Source organism: Gracilinanus agilis, chromosome 4 (genome assembly GCF_016433145.1).
Source record: "Gracilinanus agilis isolate LMUSP501 chromosome 4, AgileGrace, whole genome shotgun sequence".
NCBI classification, from domain to species: domain Eukaryota; kingdom Metazoa; phylum Chordata; class Mammalia; order Didelphimorphia; family Didelphidae; genus Gracilinanus; species Gracilinanus agilis.
Window position 1 is genome coordinate 171,267,679 of NC_058133.1, and position 10,635 is coordinate 171,278,313.

The following is a 10,635-nucleotide window of genomic DNA, read 5'->3' on the forward strand; positions in this document are numbered from 1 at the left end:
GGGCGGGTGCGCGTGCGCGAGCCTCCCCCACTTACCACCGGCCCCCTTATCTTCACAACCTAGACGCGCAGAGGGGAGGGGAAAAGTGGGGGGAGGGGGAAGTGCTCCGGAGAGCAAAACGAGAGGAGGGAGAAGATGAGAGAGAGAGCGAGACTAAAACCGACAGATGGGAACACAGAAAGAGGTACAGAGAGAGATAGAAACAGAGAAAGGCTAGACAGACAGAAAAACCCATCAACTAACTCCCAGACCCCTTCGGAACTCTCATACACACATGCCCCCTCCGTCTCTTTCCCCTACCATACCAAGATTTTTACCTGGATACTTGAAACCTCCCTAGAAGTCTCTTGAAAGGCTCCTGTAAAGAAGGGGAAATTCAAAAGCTAAGAGGGTGGTTTCCAAATCTGGTTAGTTGATTTGGTTTGTTTTTTGCTTGAGGAGGAAAATAATGTAAAAATGCTTGAAGCCTAACTAGAGAATCATAGAATTATAGGATGTAAAGGTAGAAGGGGCTTCACAGGCCATCTAATCCAACCCCCTCTTTTTACAGACGAAACGAAGAGAAATGACTTAAAGTCGCAGATATAACATTAATGTTAGGATTTGAATACAGGTCTTCTGAATCAATGGAGAAAAAAGAAAGTTGGAGAGCAAACATTACATCGTCGCAGTCTTTGTTATTCAATTTGCCCCTGACTCACAAGAGACGTGGTTGCTTACTTGCCTTGATTAACCTCTAGGGAAGGCAGAGACATGCCGGCTGCAGCCCCAGCCTGTCATAGAGGGTCAACAAAAATAGAAAAACCTTTTCTTTTTTTTTTTCTTTCAGGCTCCTGGAGGAATTTTATATGGGGAGGTATTCCACAGGAAAAGTTCCGTGGGGTCGGGGCTAACTTTAGGAAGTTTTGTAGTAATCTGAACTTCAGGAAATCCCTGAGAATGCCCTCTGCCCACTTCATCCCAACAACATAGTACTTCATATCCTCATCCGAGTTTTTCTAAGCATAGTAGACACACAACCTAGTTTAGCTGGAATTATTGTGTGATCGAAGTTTCGTCAGCCAGTACGTATTTTTGAGATGCCTACTACGAGCCAGGCACAGTGAGAAATGTCAGAGTCCCAACTTCCTTCTTCAAGGCAAAAGAAATACAAAAAGAGCTCTCAAAGAGCTCAAAAATTGGAGTACATAATAATACATCAGTCATTTAAAAAAAATCAATGGATCGTAGAATGTCAGAGCTAAAAGACAACTCAGAGATCATTTAGCCCAACTTTTCCTTTTTTTTTTTCTGAGAAAGAAACTGAGGTTTATGTACATTTGGGGCTTTCCACTTGTAGTTAATATTTATTTCCAAAAAAAGAAGCGTTATGGAGAATTCCACCCCTGATTCACACTTTTTTTTGTCACACCACCAACCCGAATACCCCACCACCACCACCAATTTCATCTCTGGGATCTGAGGAAGAATAAGATGAAGGGAAGGGAAGGGGAGGAAAAAGGAAGACTCCTCAGTGACTCAGCCACTTGGAGTCCTGACTCCAAGCCTAGTGCTTTACTCACCAGACCAAACTCCCCACCGTTGTAAATCACTAGCATTAGAATGCTGAACAGTGAAAGAAGTCTGAGATGAAGGGAACCGGAAAAGCACACTTCATTTATTGATTTCCCTGTATTCATAGCTTCATCGATGTCCCTCCTTCCTCATTTTCTTCTGCCAGTTATGGCTCTGGGTACCAGCATCTTGAAGAGTGTGTTTCCCTCACAAAATGATTCCAAAAATACCTAAGGGTTTGTTTTTTTAAAGGCTTGGGCAGGAAAGGTTCCTTCATCCCTGCCTCCAGAGAAAAAAATTTTTAAATCAAAAGCATTTAAAATAGGGCACTGTTCAACTCACTGTGAGAGGTAAAAAACAGAGTGGAAATTCATCTGGGGTCTCAGCTCCTGTCAAGGTTCTGTTCCAGGAGGAAGGAGCCCAAGTTGCACCCCTTCCATGAATTACTCAAGAATGTCCATGCTGTTGTTAAAATATTAGGAAGGGGATATTAGAAGGAGATAACACTGAGGAAGCATCTCCCCAAACCAAGGAGATTTAATTGATCAGTTCAATATATGATTTTCCACTTGCCAAAATCAAAACAGCAGAATTACTAATGACAAGGTCATGTGCAACTTTCATTCCCTTGGTTCTTATTCCTTCCTTCTTTGAGCCGATTCCATGACTCAGCAGCACAGATGGCTACATCCCCTTTCAGAATCAAATATGTTGCACAAGATAATTTTTTTTAAGACATTCTGGCTGTAGACAAGGACCTGGGCATTTTTTAAAATTAGAGGACTGAGCCTGCAGTGAAAGATCATATTTCAATCAGAGGGGGAGAGGGGAATAAGCATTTATTAAGCATCTACTAGGTGCTAGGCATTAAGTGCTTTATAAATAATACTTCATTTAATGAGGTGGAAGATTGACTAAAAGAAGCCCTTTCTCTGTGTGTGCCTAGTCATGTGCTCATGAAAATTAACACAAAAAGGGGGGGGGGGGAACATCACAGAACTAGGAAATGAAGCAAAGGCAGAAAGAGTTCAAGATAGACAGAAAGAAATTATAAGTAAAGCAAATAAAAATACCCAAAGCACCCATTCAGTATATTAGAAGGGGCAGTGAGAGGTAGGATGGTCCCTTTTGAAGAAGTAATTCACAGAAAGAGCATTTGTGTGTCAATGTTAGGGTGGGAGTAAGTTTATTTTGCGTGTGTTCCATAAAGAAAATAAAATGCAGCTTGCTGGACACCTGTATACATGTGTCAATCAAACATTTATTAAGCAGCAGGCTTTGTGCTGCTAAGCTCTGGGGTTACAAAGAAAGGCAAAATGGTCTAATGGTCTAATGGGGGAGACAACATGTAAATAACTACGTACACACAAGCTATAGACAGGATGATACTCTGGAGATATTTAACAGAAAGAAAGCACTAAAATTGAGAGTCTGAGAAGGGCATTCCTAGATTCTAGAGTCTAGAAGGTAGAATTTTAACTGGGACTTGAAGGAAGCCAGGAGGTAGAGAAGGGAAAGTAGAGCAATCTAGGCATGGGAGACAGCCTGTGAAAATTGGGAGACAGGGTTTCCTGTTTGAAGAACAGCAAAGAAGTAAGTGTCACTGGATCTCAGAACACAACAGGGGAATGAGAAGGCTGGACAAGGTTGGGGGGAAGGTTATGAAGGGTTTTGACCCTCAAACAAAAGATTATATATTTGATTCTCAAGGTAATAAGGAGCCACTGGAGTTTATTGAATTTAGGGTTAGGGTTAGGGTTAGTCTTGTTTAGGAAGATCACTTTGGTGGCTGAATGGAAGATGGATTTTAATGGAATAATCCACTGTAATCCAATGTGTGTATTTAATTTTATAAGACAGAGGGACATCTCACAGCTCACTGTATCTACTGTTTAAATATAGTGTTTCTTTTTCTGTGCTCATTTGTGTATTCCAGAGTATGGACTTTCTCTGACTCAAAAGCAATGAAGGGAGCAGTACTTTTAGATATGGGCAGTTTCTGTGCAGGAAAAAAAAACAAAACAAAACACTAATCTGATTAATCTCAATAAATAGAGGGTGGAAGCCTTTGTTCTGCTTGGCTTCTGATGTCTGCAGTTCCAAAAATATTCTCCTGCATAGTTTAGAGATGACTGCCCATAAGACAAATCATGCATTTATAGGTCCAGACAAAGAAGAGGTCTGTCCTTCTTTTGTATTTCTACCTTTCCTAATACGCTGACAATAACATGGACACACCTGGCTGATTCACAGAAGGGTTGTAACTTGGGCTTTGCACCTCCTTAGAACAGAACCTGACTATAGTGGCCTAATTTCAGGATATCCCTAGAATATTTCTCCTACCTATTTCTTGAGGCTTGAAACAACATATCTCCACAAGCCTGAGATCCTACAGCTAATATTTTGATCCCCTTTCAAAAAACGCAAATCTTCCTGAAAAGGAGACTTTATCAATTCCTGAGCTTTTCCTGATATCCAGTTCCTTTCCTGAAAAGCAGGTTTAATAGACAGTAGACAGCTGAGGTAAGAAACAAAAAGCTGCCCAAAGGAAAGATTGTTATGAGCTTGAAATTGGAGTCACACAAGGCAAACTTAATCTCTCATAATTTTCTTAATGATAATAATCACAGTGATAGAATTTTTAATAGCACTTTAAGGTTTGCAAAACACTTTTCATATATTATTTCATTTAATCCTTATAATGACCCTGAAAGGTATGTGCTATTATTATCCTCATTTTTACATGTAAGGAAACTGAAGCAAACAGGTGCCATATCTTAATTTCAATTCTTCGAACTTTATTAAGAGTTTAGGATGATGGAACTCCAACATTCACTTGCACAAATGCACATCTGTCTGTTTTAACATCTTCTAGGTGCCTTTTAGATCTTATTGACCTTCAAAAACATGTTATAACAAAGAAAAATCAGGTCATTATTCATATCTAGTGGGGCATTAAAAAATGTCAAAAATTCATCGTTGCATTGCCTGAGGCACTAAAAAATTATGACTGGTCCAGGGTTAAAAAATCAGTATAGATCAGAGGTGGTATTGGAATGCAGAATACCATGAGTCCAAGGGCAGCTGGGATGTTGATTAAGCCATACTATTCCCAATAACTCAATATTTGTTGAATTGGGGGGAGGAGAGCCCTCATAATTAAGCTTTGATGTGAAAGGATGCAGGCTGGTTTTAGCTATAATTGCTACAGGATATCTGTAAATGATCAGGAAAGAATTTATCCAGGTGAAAATAATAATATCAATTATCTTTCCCTCCACAGTTTCTATAAGCAGTGGTCCTTCAATTAAAAATTTGTACAAAGATGGTGAATTCAATTCAACTTAACTAATCAGTGTGATGCAGATACAAATACTATAAATAACTATAACATTTTAAAGTGTAACCCAAGGTTTGTCAAGGTTAATTGATTTACTTGCTTATGGTAGGTAGCACAGCTAGTAATGATGGAGGCAAAAATAAACACAAGTCTTCCTGAATCCAAGTTCAGAAATATCATCTCTTTATATTATGGTATGGTTTTTAAAATAATCATATGCTCCAGAGAAAAAACTGTTGGAGTCAGATGAATGAGGATCAAGCATACTATCTTTTACATCCGTGTATATACAGTTTTATTTTGAGGTTTTGGTTTTGTATGAGTGTGTTCTTACAACAGTGACCAATATGGAAGTGTGTTTTGCATGATAATAAAAATAATTAAATGCTTAGGAGAAGTCAGAACAGACTTAGACATTCAAAGAAGGAGAGAGGGGGGCAGCTGGGTAGCTCAGTGGATTGAGAGCCAGGCCTAGAGACGGGAGGTCCTAGGTTCAAATCCGGCCTCAGACACTTCCCAGCTGTGTGACTCTGGGCAAGTCACTTGACCCCCATTGCCTACCCTTACCACTCTTCCACCTATAAGTCAATACACAGAAGTTAAGGATTTAAAATTAAAAAAAAAAAGAAGAAGAAGAAGAAGAAGAAGAAGGAGAGAGGCAGTCAAAAAGAAGGTAGAGAGTGGAATGTAGGTGGAAGGATCAGGGAAGGGAGCAATTGAACTGGGTTTTGAAGAAGCAGGAATGTTAATACATGGATATGATGTTTTCAAAGCAGTACTTTTTCAGAAAAACCTAAAAAGGCTTGTATGAACTGATTCAGAGTGAAATAAGCAGAACCAGGAGAACATTGTACACAATAACAGCAAAGTTGTAGGATGATTAATTGTGGATGACTTAGCTATTCTTACAAATACAATGATCCAAAATAATCCCAAAGTGCTCATGATGAAAAATGCTATCCACCTTCAGAGAAAGAACCAATGGGAGCCTGAATGTAGATTGTTCTTCACTTTATTTTCTTCTTGGATTTTTTTATGTGTCTTCCACAACATGACAAATATGGAAATACATTTTGTATGATAGTACATATATAACCAATAGCAAATTGCTTACCGTATCTGGGACGGAGGATAGGGAGAGAGAATGTTGAACTCAAAATATTAGAAACAGAACACCAAAATTGTTTTTATGTGTAAGTAGGAAAAAATAAAACAATAATTACTGAAAGGAAAAAAAATAAAGTAGGACTCTTGCTTTTGTTTACCCAGTAGACAAATAGCCAGTTTTGGCCTGAGCCCCTCCCCAGGAAAAGATGTCCCCTTGTCAAAGTTAGGACTGATATGTTCTCTAAAGGGAAAGCTAAGGTGGGAGGGAGGGAGAATTCTGATTGGGGTAGTTGTGATTTTCCAGCCAAGCTTACTAGAAGCAGCTGAGTAGCATGAAACAATTAGCATTCCTTAATTGTCAGAGAGGGGTATGATCACCCAAAATGAAGGCCAGCCCATTTTCCCCAGCTACAACTAATCATAAAGCTTTTCTATTACCTTGACCTACCCTTCTCCTTTGCGGTCTAAATAAATATGGTCTTTTTAATCCTCTAGAGTTCCTATCCATTGAGGGGTTACAATCTGACCTATATTATTAAGGTATATGCATTACTGCTAATAAATTGTTATCTTGCCTGGGGAAAAAATATCTAATGGCCAGTCAGCTATTTTTTTCTTTAAAGATAGAGCCTTCAGTAAGCTCTCACTCTGTGCCAAGCCCTAGGCTAAGCTCTGGAAATACAAGCAAGGAAAACAGTCCCTACAGGAGGACTTTCTGGAAGAGTTTACAATCAAATCAGGGAAGAAAGCATGTAAAGTGGAGCTGGAAGGGTAGGAGGTCCAATGAGTTCTGCTGGCCTGGTCTGGAGAGGGATGGAAATGGTTTCAGCCAAGGTGGTAGGAAGGAGATGGGAACAATGGCCTGAGTTCAGAAGTAAAAAAAATATGTGTGTGTGTATATATATATATATATATATTTTAGTACAACAGATAATTCCCAGGAATTGCCTAAAGTCCCCACAGAGTATATTACTCTGAAAACAGCTACTTCAAGCAAAACCTCAGCCACCTCTTTCAAAGAATTGTTGTTTTTTAAATGGCCAGTGCTAGAAGAGCTATGAAGTACATTTTAAAAGGCTCAAGCTTGTAAGGCCATCATTTGTCTTTCTTTTGTTTAAGCATTGCCAAAGAGAGGCAACACTGGCTGACTGAGTGGATAGTATGATGAACTGAATCCAGGAACCTTTCTGGCTGGCTATTTTTTACTGACTGGAGCAAGTGGCATCAACCACTCCCAGCTTTTGAATCTAAATATGAGTTGGGAATGGAGTATGTTGAAAGTCAATGAGACAAAAAATAGCAACAATAGGACATAGCACTTGCCTTCAAAGTGCTTTCATTGTAAGGAAAATGGACTCAGCTTGTCAGGGACTTTGAGTGGTGGTTTTATATGTATGATAGTACATATTTGTATGATAGTACATATGTATTTGTATGATAGCACATAAGGAAGTAAGGGGTAAATAATTAAGACAATGAGACATAAGGGTTTGCCTCTTTTTGGACTTAGCCTGATTTGCCTGATGGGCTTTAAGTCAGAGGATTTTATATTTGATCCTGGAAGTGATAGAGAGCCCTTGGAGTTTATTGAGTAGTGGGGTAACCTGCTCTTTAGGATGATCACTTTGGGAGCTGAGTAGAAAATGGACTGGAATGGAGAGAAACTTGAAGCAAGGAGACCAACCAGCAGGGTATTGCAGTAATCCAAATGTGAATGGACGTGGACCCGTATGAGGGTGGTGGCAGCCTTAGAGAAGAGAATGGGGCATATAAGGGAAATATTACTAAGTTAAAATGAAACATCTTATGCAACAGATTGGCTATGGGGGGGTAAGGAAGCTGAGTTAAGGTTAATATCTAGATTTCAAACAAGGGTGATGAAGAAGATGGTGATGTAATACCAAGTTTGGAAGAAGAAGGCTTTGGGAGGAAAAATAATGAATTATTTTGAACACATTGAGTTTAAGATGTCTATAGGAAATCCAGTTCAAGATATCTAGTAGTCAGTCAGCTGAGAGATTAAGGTTGGATAATTAGATTTAAGAATCATATGTATATAAATCACATTTATGCATATATATGTATATGTTGAAGAGAGTGAATTCAATGAATTAAATTAATTCAATAGCTAAATCCATGGGAGCTGATATGAATATCAAGTGAAATAGTATGAAGGGAGGCGATGACCCAGGACAGAGCCATGAAGGACCCCTAAAGTAAGTGGCATGGCCTGGATGAAGAGCTATCAAAGAGAGCAGTTGAATGATGAGGTTCGAAGCCAGATTGTGAAGAGAAGAAGAGAAGTGAAAGCATTGATTATAGATGGCCTTCTCAAGTTTAGCCACAAAAGGCAGAAGAGATGAGACTATAGTTGACAGGGAAGGAAAGGTCAAGTGACAATTTTTGGAGGATGAGCGTGACATCAATGTGTTTATAGGCAGTAGGGAAGTAAGAATGGGCAGAAATTGGAGATAAGTAAGAGAATGGGTATAATAAAGGGGACATTCTGCTGGAAAAGATGGGATGGAATGGGATCACTTACTTGGCAAGTACAGGAGTTTGCCTTGGCAAGAAGTAGGACCACCTCTTTGTATGAGACAGGTGGAGGAGACAGTAGCAGAAGAAATATGGATATTGTGAGAAGAGGGGAAAAGAGAGCTCTCAGCAAATGGTCTCATTATTTTCTGTAAAATATAAGGCAGGGGCCTTGGCTAAGTGGCTCAGAGAAGGCCCATGGGAAGTATGAAGATGAATGGAAAGATTTGGAAGAGCCACTATGGTGAGTGAGTTAACTAGGGAGTTGTAAAAAGATTGCCTAGCAGCAGTAAGGGCCTAATTGAGGTTAAGTAACATAAATTTGTAGTGAACAGTCAACATCATTGAGTGATTTTCTCCACTTTGGTTCAAAAGCATGTGAATATTCTGCAGTTGCTTTTGGTTGGCCTAGCAAATAGTTGAAAGGAGCATTTTTCTATCAGCTGAGTAAACAGAGATATCTTGGACTTCGAAAAGACTTGTCAGCACCTACCAGAACTTTTGTAGCATTCTTATCTTTGGGATCTAGGGGATTCCTCTCTAATGACTTCTAGTGAGAACCATGCTATATGTAGGGTGAAGGACCTGGGATTCTGAAATGGGCCTGAGTACTTGGTACAATGTAGTCTCCAAATGAACCAGATTGGGCCAGAAGCATGAGCCCTAATGATCCAGGAGTTCAGAAATCTAGGTAAATGTTGCAGCCAGTTCAGCAGAGATGCCCTAAATAGCAAGAGTCTGGGACTCCAGCCCTCAGAAGCAATAGCAATGACAGCTTTAGATGTGAACTTGTTAGGATCAATGTCACATAGGAACCAAGTTAAATTGTCAGCCTTTCTTCCCATAGCTACTGGGGGCATGAGCTAATAAGAGAGAAAAGAGACCTAGAGTAATCCCTGGGATACCCTAGAATCCTTAGAAGGGAGATATGATAGGCGTGGACCTCAGAAAACAGGGCCAGAATTAACCATGTTAAATGTGGAGTCTCATCCAGGATAAAATTGGGCACTAGACATCTGTAGGGCCCCTTGGAGAGATTCCCTATTCAAAACTTTAAATTCTGGTAAGCCAGTTTGAGGAATCCTAGAAAAATAAGCAAAAAAAAAAAAAATTAGTCTGTAATTGTACAGTCTTCAGTCCTTTTCAGGGTATTTTTCCTCATGAGTCAGTTCCACTGAGGTAATTTTATAGACTGAATTTTTTGATTACTTGAGTGGCTTGCTGTATTACTGAATCTTGTATACTGATATTAAGTCTAATGAGGAGAAATGTGGAGTTTACATCACTAGAATGCTGGTGTCTAGTTTAGAATTTTTTTTTCCATTTAAACAGACCTAGACTGCTCAGCTTATTGTGAGATCACCATAGGGACACAGCTCTGTAATGGGAAGAGTTGTTGAAAGAAAGGCTAAAATGGGAAAGGACCTGTTTGTTCAAAAATATTTATAGCTGCTCTTTTTGTGGTGGCAAAGAATTGGAAACTAAAGAGATGTTCCTCAGTTGGGGAATGGCTGAACAAATTGTGGTATATGATGGTGGTGGAATGCTATCGTGCTATAAAGAATAATGAACAGGATGATTTCAGAAACTGGAAGGACCTATGTGAACTGATGTAGAGTGAAGGAAACAGAACCAAGAGAACATTGTACACAGTAACTGAAATATTGTGAGATGATCAAATGTGATTGACCCTGCTAATAACAGCAATACAATGATCCAGGACAATTCTGAGGAACTTATGAAAAGAATGCTATCTCCCTCCAGAGAATGAACTGTTGGAGTAGAAATGCAGAAGAAAATATGATCCATCACTTGTTTATTTGTATATGATTTGAGGTTTCAGTTTTATAGGATTATTCATTTACAAAAATGAATAATATAGAAATATGTTTTGAGTGATAATACATGCATAATCCAGAATCAATTTTTTGTCAGCTCTGGGAGTAGAGAGAAAAAGGAAGGGACACAATATGAATCATTTTACTTTGGAAAACTTATATGGAAATTTATTTTTAAAATTTTTAATAAAGAAAGGAAGGAAGGAAGAAAGAGAGAGAGAGAGAGAAAGGAAGGAAGAAAGAAAGGAAGGAAGGAAGGGA